Genomic DNA, 9,702 nt, shown 5'->3' on the forward strand with positions numbered 1-9,702 from the left:
CCCCACTGGGCTCCTGCCCAGCAGGCCACCGGCCCAACCGGCCAAGCTCACCCCCACTCTCTTATCACCTCTCCACCCGAAAACTCTAACCGACACCCACCCCACTCGACTCACTCCTATCTCCCCCCGATCCGAGTTGGATCGAGGCACGAACCGCCCCCGCCACTCGATGCCCTCACCAAGACGCCACCATGCCGGCCTGCGTTCTCCTTCTCGCCGACCTGCTTCCTCTTCGACACCGTCGTCCCCGTCCTCCTCCTCACGCCCCATTGCCCCCGAACCCTACAACCCCCCGTGAGGCCCCCCTCCTCCTCTCTCCCTCGCACACCACTACGCCGTTCACGCCCGTGGCCCTCTCCACACCCCTACTCTGGTCGGCCGGCCATGCTCCCGCCGCGGCTTGCCTCGCTGCTCCAGCCGCGCGGCCCCGCAGACCACCGCTGCGCCCGCCGCGCCACTGACCACCTCGGCCTCCTCTTCCCTGCGCGCTGCCCCGCCATGCCGCCCCTTCCTCGCGGCAGCTGCGCTGCCCGCGTGCACCCCGTGCCGCGCCTTGCCTTCCCTCACACGCGCCCGCACCGAGCGCGCTCACCGCAGCCACCCGGCGTCCCGCCTCGTGCGCACGCGCACGCGACTGCTGCTGTCGCCGGGCGCCGCACTCCCTGCCCCCCCCCCCGCTTGCGTCCTCGTCCTGCCGCTGCACTGCTCCGCCGCCCGCACCGCTCCTTACGACGGCCGCCTTCGCCCCTGCCGCGCCGCTCGCGTCCATCCCCTCTGGCCGCTCGCCGCCGCTTCATGCGTGCGCGCGCATCTGTGCTCGGCTGCGCCCCGGCTCGCCTGCGCGCGCCCACGCCTGTCGCGCCCCTGCTTCCCCGCTGCCGCCCACCTGCGAGCGCCCGCCCCGTCGCCCCCAGCTCGCAGTCGATGTGCCCGCGCCATCTCCGTGGCCTTGTCCCCGCACTGCCCCATGGCCGCCCCTTTCCTTCCCCGGCGGCTGCGGCCACCCGTTGCGGTGGCCCATGACGCCTCGCCGTCCCCCCTATTGGCCTGGGCGGGTGCCCATTCGGGCTGGCGCCCGTCGCCTCTACGCCTGAACCCGATAGGCCCCTATGGGCCTATGACAAACGGGCCCACGCCTAGAACGATTTTTATGGAATTAAAATAAACAATAAATAAATAAATGAAAATTAAATTAATTAATTAAGTTAATTAATCATAATTAGATTAATCTAATCACTAATTAACCTAATTAACTGTTAGTTAATTAATCAATCAATGACAGTCGGGACGCACACGTCAGTTGACCAAGTCAACACCCTACTGACTACCGACGTCATGGTGATGTCAGCAAACACTATTCTGGATAATGTCGAATTGAAATAATTAAATAAATTCTAGAAATGATTACATCTTTTATAATTAATATAAAATAAACCGTAGCTCGGATGGAAAAACTTTGTACATGAAAGTTGCTCAGAACGACGAGAGGAATCCGGATACGCAGCCCGTTTGTCCGCCACACATCCCTAGCATAGCATACACGCAACTTTCCCCCTTCGATTCATTTGTCCGAAAACGCGAAACACCGGGAATACTTTCCCGGATGTTTCCCCCTTCGCCGGTATCACCTCCTACTGCGTTACGGCACACCTAGGACCGTTACTTGTCTTGTCATGCATCGATATGCATCTGTTTGCATTGTATTCATTGTTTCTTCCCCCTCTTCTCTTCGGTAAACTACGAGACTGACGCCGCTGCTGGTGCCCCGGTTGACTACGTTGTTGACGACCCCTACTTGCTAGAGCAACCAGGCAAGCCCCCCCCCCCTTGATCACTAGATATCGCCTATTCTTCCCTCTACTTCTTGCATTAGAGTAGTGTACCATGTTACTGCTTTCCGTTAATCCTATTCTGATGCATAGCCTGTCGTTGCTACTAGTGTTGTTACCTTACCCGCAATCCTAAATGCTTAGTGTAGGATGCTAGTATTCCGTCAGTGGCCCTACATTCTTGTCCGTCTGCCATGCTATACTATCGTGTCGTGATCAATCGAGAGGTGATCACGGGTATATACTTATATACATATTATATGATACTTGTGATGATTAAGTCGGGTCGGCTTATAGAGTACCCGCGAGTGATTCACGGATTGGGACCGAAAGGACGTTTGTCCTGACGACCCTCCGAGTGAACCTTTGTGACGGAGCGACAGGGTAGGTTGACACCACCTAGGAGAGAGGTGGGCCTGGCCCTGGTCGGCGTCGGTGGTTAATTCAACTAACACGCTTAATGAGATCTTGGTATTTGATCTGAGTCTGGCCATTGGCCTTTATGCACTAACCAACTACGCGGGAACAGTTATGGGCACTCAATGTCGTGGTATCAGCCGAAGCCTTCGTGATGTCAGCGACTGAGCGGTGCGTGCCGGATTTGACTGGAACGCCTGCTCTTGTATTAGGGAGGCTAGGTCTGCTTCCAGCCGCCCACGCAACATGCAGGTGTGCAATGGGCGATGGGCCCAAGCCCCTGCGCCATAGGATTTAGACCGGTGTGCTTACCTCTCTGTTGTGCCTAGGTAGGGCTGCGACATGTTGATCTTCTGAGGCCGGGCATGACCGAGGAAAGTGTGTCCGGCCAAAGGGGATCGAGCGTGTTGGGAAATGTGGTGCCCCCCTGCAGGGGAGTTTATCTATTTGAATAGCCATGTCCCTCGGTAAAAGGACGACCCGGGGAGGATCGCTGGGTAGGATTATGCTATGCGATGATACTTGGTGAACTTACCATCTACTCTCTTCTCCATGCTGCAAGATGGAGGTTGCCAGAAGCGTAGTCTTCGACAGGACTAGCTACCCCCCTCTTATCTGGCATTTTGCAGTTCAGTCCACATATACTAACCCTTTCATTTTGATACCAATGCATATGTAGTGTAGCTCTTTGCTTGCGAGTACTTTGGATGAGTACTCAAGGTTACTTTGCTCCCCCCTTTTGCCCTTTCTATACCCGGTTGTTGCGACCATACGATGGAGTCCAGGAGCCAGATGCCACCATTGACGATGACTCCTACTACTCTGGAGGTGCCTACTACTACGTGGAGGCCGCTGGCGACGACCAGGAGTAGTTTAGGAGGATCCCAGGTAGGAGGCCTGCATGTCTTTTGATATGTATCCCAGTTTGTGCTAGCCATCTTATGGCAACTTGTTTAACTTATGTATGTACTCAGATATTGTTGCTTCCGCCGACTCGTCTATGATCAAGCTCTTGTATTCGAGCCCTCGAGGCCCCTGACTTGTAATATGATGCTTGTATGACTTATTTTATTTGTAGAGTTGTGTTGTGATATCTTCCTGTGAGTCCCTGATCTTGATCATACACATTTCCGTGTATGATTAGTGTACGATTGAATCGGGGGCGTCACATTCTTGCAGCTCTACGAGATGAGCATCGAGGCGGCCAACGGAGATGAAAAGGTCATGGCAAATTGGTTTCCCATGGGTCTCAAGGACGGCACCCGCTCATGGCTCCTGAACCTTCCCCCGGGCTCGATCTCCTCCTGGGATCAGATGCACGACAACTTCGTTGCCAACTTCCAGGGCACTCGCGACCGCCTCCCGGCCGTGGGTGACCTGCATCGCATCAAGCAACAACCGGGAGAGACCCTGCAGAAATATATCCATTGCTCCAATAGTGTGCGCCTCAAGATCCCCAAGGTGACGGACGAGGACATCATCTCCACGTTTTCCGATGGCGCCCGGGACATCAAGATGAAGGAGGAGCTCACCATCCATGAGGAGTTGTGCACGACTTTGGAGTTGTTCAACATAGCAACCAAGTGCGCAAGAGCTGAGGAGGGGCGTTTCTCCCTCCTCGAGCTCCCTGCTGCGGATCCAGAGGAGAAGAAGTCCAAGGTCAAGGACGTGAAGCGCAAAGGGGTGGCCGTACTCATGGTAGAGCCAGATACCAAGCGCGGCCGAGACCTCCCCGAGTCGTCCAAGGGTAGTGGTACGTTCTGCGCCTTCCACAACATGCGCAGCCACAACACCAACGATTGTCAAGAAGTCAGGGCCATTTGAGATGGACGCTTCGGTCGACGCCTCGAGCACAACGACCGAAGCTAAGGCCGAGGAGGTGGATGAGGTGGAGGACGTTGGGACGACCGCGGCCCTCGCCAGGGCTGGCAGGACCATCCTCGCGAGGACCGCTAGCAGGACAAGCCTCGTGAGGGCGCCTGGAAGGACCAGCCTCGCGAGGATCATCCTCGGGGCAACACTGTTCTTCCTTCGCCGCCACCGCCACCAAGGAGGAAGGACGACCACCAATAGGACGAAGGGGCTGGGGGCTTCCAGGAGCCGCGTGCCATTGCCTGCATCTTGGGTGGTGCTCAGGCCCCAGCTTTCCAGCGCATCTTCAAGCAGTTCTCTCACGAGGTGAATGCAGCCCTCCCCAAGCTCGAGGCTACGCGCCCGCTCAGATGGTCCAAGTACGCCAGCACCTTTAGCTCGGCAGACGAACTCAAATGCGCGGCAACCGCTGGCGTCCTCCCGATGCTCTGTTCACCCGTCATCAGCAATGTCCAAGTCAACATGTCGGTGTCAAAACCGGTGGATCTCGGGTAGGGGGTCCCGAACTGTGCATCTAGGCCGGATGGTAACAGGAGACAGGGGACACTTTGTTTTACCCAGGTTCGGGCCCTCTCAATGGAGGTAAAACCCTACTCCTGCTTGATTAATATTGATGATATGGGTAGTACAAGAGTAGATCTACCACGAGATCAAGGAGGCTAAACCCTAGAAGCTAGCCTATGGTATGATTGTTGTGTATGGAGTTGATTCTGTCCTACGGACTACAATGGTAGGAGATCTTGAATATCGCATCGCCAAGCTTGCCTTCCACGCCAAGGAAAGTCCCATCCGGACACGGAAGGAAATCTTCAATCTTGTATCTTCATAGTCCAGGAGTCCGGCTTGAAGGTATAGTTCGGCTATCCGAACACCCCCTAATCCAGGACTCCCTCACACCACGACCCTCATCGATGGCAGCGCAGGGCTCAGTGTCCTGTCCGTCCAAACGTTCGACAGCCTTCATGTGCCATACGATCAGCTCTAGCCTACCAAGCCTTTCTCAGGAGTGACTGACGGCTCCAGCACCCCGATAGGGCAAGTTTGTCTCCCTGTCACCTTCGGTCAGCATGACAACTACCACACCGAGCTCGTCGACATCGACGTCGCCCACATCCTCCTGCCGTACAACGCCATCCTCGGGTACCCACCGTTGACCAAATTCATGGCAGTCACCCACCATGTCTACAACGTCCTCAAGATGTCGGGAAGTGGTGGAATCATCACAGTCCCCTACAAAGAAAGAGATGTGGTGTGCTCCCTCGAGCGTGCCTTCCAAGCTGCAGCAGTCGAAGACCCTGGTAGCGCATATGTGCAGTACCCGCTTGAGGCCAACCCTAAGAAGAAGAAGCAGCTACTCTGCACTGGGCCTCAAAGGAGCGGCGCCACCTCAGGATCGGTACCCATGCCTGGTGCGCCCCCTCCCTCGCGTAGGGAGGCACGCCCGGCGCCCTCCTCGGGCAGGGCTCGGGGGCTCTCTTCTGGAGGGCCTCAGACCTGGCCAGCATCACGAGGGAGGTGCTCAGGCACCACGTGGAGGCATGCTTCGCGACACATTTCCCTCAAGAGGACACCGGGCGAGGAGCGCCCGGCTCTCAGGAGTTCATCACCAAGACCACTCAGGAACTTTAGGAAGCAAGAGCAATACGCGGCGACCACCGCTCACTTAGCGCTGCTCCCACCCAGGCGTGGGTGGTGAGCTCCGCGTCTGCATCGACATCCCAGGGCTCAACAGGGCCGCGTATCAGGAGCACTTCTGGCCTTCGCATGCTGGACAATGCGAGGGTCCACCTCATAGCTACGTTCGCATGCCGTTCGGCCTGCCGAGCATGGCAGCCGCCTTCCAGCGCAACCTGCGTAGCATCCTGGCATGTCGGGAGGCTAGGCATCATGTAGTCCTGGCGGAGATGGCGACGGTCCACAGGAGGCCACCTGAGCCTACAGAGCCTCCCGAGTCTCAGGGACTCGACGGCTCGTGAGGAGCGACTTCTCTGCCACATGTCTTCAGCTACCCCAACACTCCTACGACAACCAAACTAGGTGACATTTTCCAAGTTTATTTAGCTGGGAGCGCCCCCTGGGCTGCATTACTCCCAGGCCGCATGGCTCTATCCCTGCGACATGTATCTGGTTGCTTCGTTAGTTCACCCTGCTGGGGCGCCCCTCGGGCTGCATCATCCCCAGGCCACTTGGTCTAACCCAGTGGCATTTATCGTTCTTGCATTTACCTAAGCAAGTCTGCTTTTCATGCATAATCTATCTATGGTCATCACTGCCTGCTTGAAGATATCCACCGCCAAGGATAGACTTTTTAACGAGTTTAGCACATCGCCCAGAGGCTAGTGCTGGAAGATGTCTGCGACGCTGAATTCGAAGATCGATAAACGATCAAGCTCGGAGTCCGTGGGCTCGCGTGGTTCAGAACCTACAGCCGGAGACGAGTCCGGTGTTCCGGTGGCATAGGCATTGAGTGAGACCAGGTCCAGGTGCGGGTCCAACACCGTGGAACCTGCGGCCTCCGTGGTGGGGTTAATCCTCCCATCTTTGGATGGTGCTGCTTGCTCAGGCTCTAGGGCCAGAGCGGTTACAGGAGCGATTTCCTGGATGCGGCCCGATGATAGATTTAAGTCATGATCTTTCGGGGTGATCAGGAGCGGCTACCACGGTATCGAATCTAGAGAAGATCAAGTCTCCATGGATGTCTGGGACGTAGTTCAAGCTCCTGAATCTGACCTGATGGCCAGGGGCGTAGCTTTTGATCTGCTCCATATGGTCAAACCATTTGGCCCGCAGTGCGAAGCCGCCGAACACAAAGATCTGTCCGGGGAGGAAAGTTTCTCCGCAGACAGCGCCATTATTGACGATTGAAGGGGCCATCAATCCTTTCAGCAACATCACAAAGGAACTCTCAATGAAAGCACCAATGTCCGTGTCAAAACCGGCGGATCTCGGGTAGGGGGTAACAAACTATGCGTCTAAGGTTGATGGTAATAGGAGATAGGGGACACGATGTTTACCCAGGTTCAGGCCCTCTCTATGGAGGTAATACGCTTCTTCCTGCTTGATTGATCTTGGTGAATATGAGTGTTACAAGAGTTGATCTACCATGAGATCGTAATAGCTAAACCCTAGAAGTCTAGCCTGTATGACTACGGTATTGAGTATCCCCTATTCGGACTACACCCTCCAGTTTATATAGACAGTGGGGGGATCCAGGGTTACATAGAGTCGGTTACATAAGATGGAATCTTCATAGTCGTTCGCCAAGCTTGCCTTCCATGCCAAGGAGAGTCCTATCCGAACATGGGTGTAGTCTTTGGTCTTCGTATCTTCATACCCATCAGTCTGGCCCATAGACAACAGGCCAGACGTCCGAGGACCCCTTAGTCCAGGACTCCCTCAGTAGCCCTTGAACCAGGCTTCAATGACAAGGTATCCGGCGTGTAGTGTTGTCTTCGGTATTGCAAGGCGGGTTCCTCCTTCCGAACTCCAAAAAATAGTCTTCGGATGAAACAAACGTGTCCGGACCTGTAAAACACACTACACACAACCGTAGAGAGAATATAATAACACACGAATCCCATTTGCTGACAACTTTAGTAATGTGACGTCACGCCTGTTTGGTCATAATTTCGAACCATTTTTCGCCCCATGTTTCGAGAAGCGGTTGTCATTGGCATGTCTTGTCAAAGAAGAGATCGTGTCCCCTTATCACGGGATTCTCATCAATACGGGTGTGGGTAACCCAACCGTGCCATTTATACAGCCTTGGGAGCAGGCGAATTTTAAGGCGAATGGGGGGCGTTCGATATTCACCGCCCTTATAAGGAGATACGATTCCTCCTTCTTCCCCCACGCTTTCCTCCTGCCTCTTTGTCCTCGAGCTCCAACGCCCAAGTCTTCATTCAAACCAGCACCCGACCATGTTCAGATCCGGAGCCAGCAGCAAGTGGATGACCTCCTCTGTTAAGAGGGAAAATATAGAGGAGCTCCGAGAGGCCGGATACCTGGCAAAGGAGATCGTTCACCGACTCCCAGCCGATGTCAGATCGTCCCCACCCCCGAGCCTCATGAGAGAGTGGTGTTCCTCACGCATTTTGTCCACGGGCTGGGATTCCCTCTCCACCCGTTTGTCCGCGGATTGATGTTTTATTATGGGCTAGACTTCCATGATCTAGCCCCTAACTTTATCCTCAACATCTCGACATTTATAGTCGTGTGCGGGGCCTTTCTCCGCATTCCACACTACAAAAAAAATACACTTCTGTGATGATACGTGTTTGTCACAGTAGGTCGCTTTTTTGTCATGCATGTACATCCATGACAAATTTATGACAGAATCAAGATAGTCATACCTGTGCTATCATAGAAGTGTTCCATGACATTACCAAAATTATCATCACGGAAGTGTCCACTTCCATGACGATAAATCGTGCGTCACAGAAGTGCTTTCGTCAAGGGTGACCAACACGTGGCATCCACCATAACGGAACGTCGTTAAGCTATCGGGTCGGGTTTTGGATCCGATAACCCATTAATAGCCCCGACCAATGGGGATTTTCCACGTGTAAAATCATCATTGGCTAGAGGAAACACGTGTTGGATCATCGTTGGGACAGATGTCATCCACTCATTAGACAAGAGGCGCCTATGATAGGTCGACACGTGGCACGGCCCAACAGTGGCCCATTCCGGTGAAAAAGGCCGACCCAATAAAAATTAGCAGGCCGACCCATATAAGGCCTACTTGTGTCAGGTCCATTTAAGCCCACGGCCCATACGAGATGTGCCAATTCGGCCCGTTAAAGATTTGACACCATTGCAGCCCATCATCAGTTCGAGCCCATTAACAGCCCGCTATATATTTGGGCTCAATATCGGTCCGATGGTATTTCGGCCTGTTAACGACCCATTTAATGGATGGGCCAATTTTCAGGATGTACATCTTTCAGCCTTTTAGCGACCCATTTAAATGTTGGGCTAATTTCCGGCCCGGTGTGTCTTTCAGCCTGTTGATGGCCCATAAATCTGATGGCCATTTGTAGTCGGACCTGAGTTTCGGCCTTTTAGCGGCCCATTTAAGTGTTGGGCCAATTTCTGGCCCGGTGTCACTTTCAGCCTATTGACGGCCCATAAATCAGTTGGGCCAATTGTAGTCGGACCTGAGTTTTGGCCTTTTAGCGACCCATTTAAGTGTTGGGCCAATTCCCGGCCCTGTGTGCCTTTCGACCTGTTAAAGGACCATAAATGAGTTGGGCCATTTGTAGTCGGACCTTAGCTTTGGCCCCTTAATGGCCCATGCCCTTCATGGTCCAATACCAGCCCGGTTTCTCTTTCGGCCTGCTAAAGGCCCACAACACAGTTGGGCCGTTTACAATACAACCTGACTTTCGGCCTCTTAGCGGCCCATGCTCTTCATGGTCCAATACAAGCCCGCTGTCTCTTTCGGCCTGCTAAAGGCCTACATTATAGTTGGGCCATATGTAGCCCAAACTTAGTAATGGCCTGTTAACGGCCCGTGAAATAAATTGGGGCCACCTATTGCCTGCTTCGATGTCGGCCTGTTAACGACCCGGGAGGTAAGAGG

Source organism: Triticum aestivum, chromosome 6A (assembly GCF_018294505.1).
Source record: "Triticum aestivum cultivar Chinese Spring chromosome 6A, IWGSC CS RefSeq v2.1, whole genome shotgun sequence".
NCBI classification, from domain to species: domain Eukaryota; kingdom Viridiplantae; phylum Streptophyta; class Magnoliopsida; order Poales; family Poaceae; genus Triticum; species Triticum aestivum.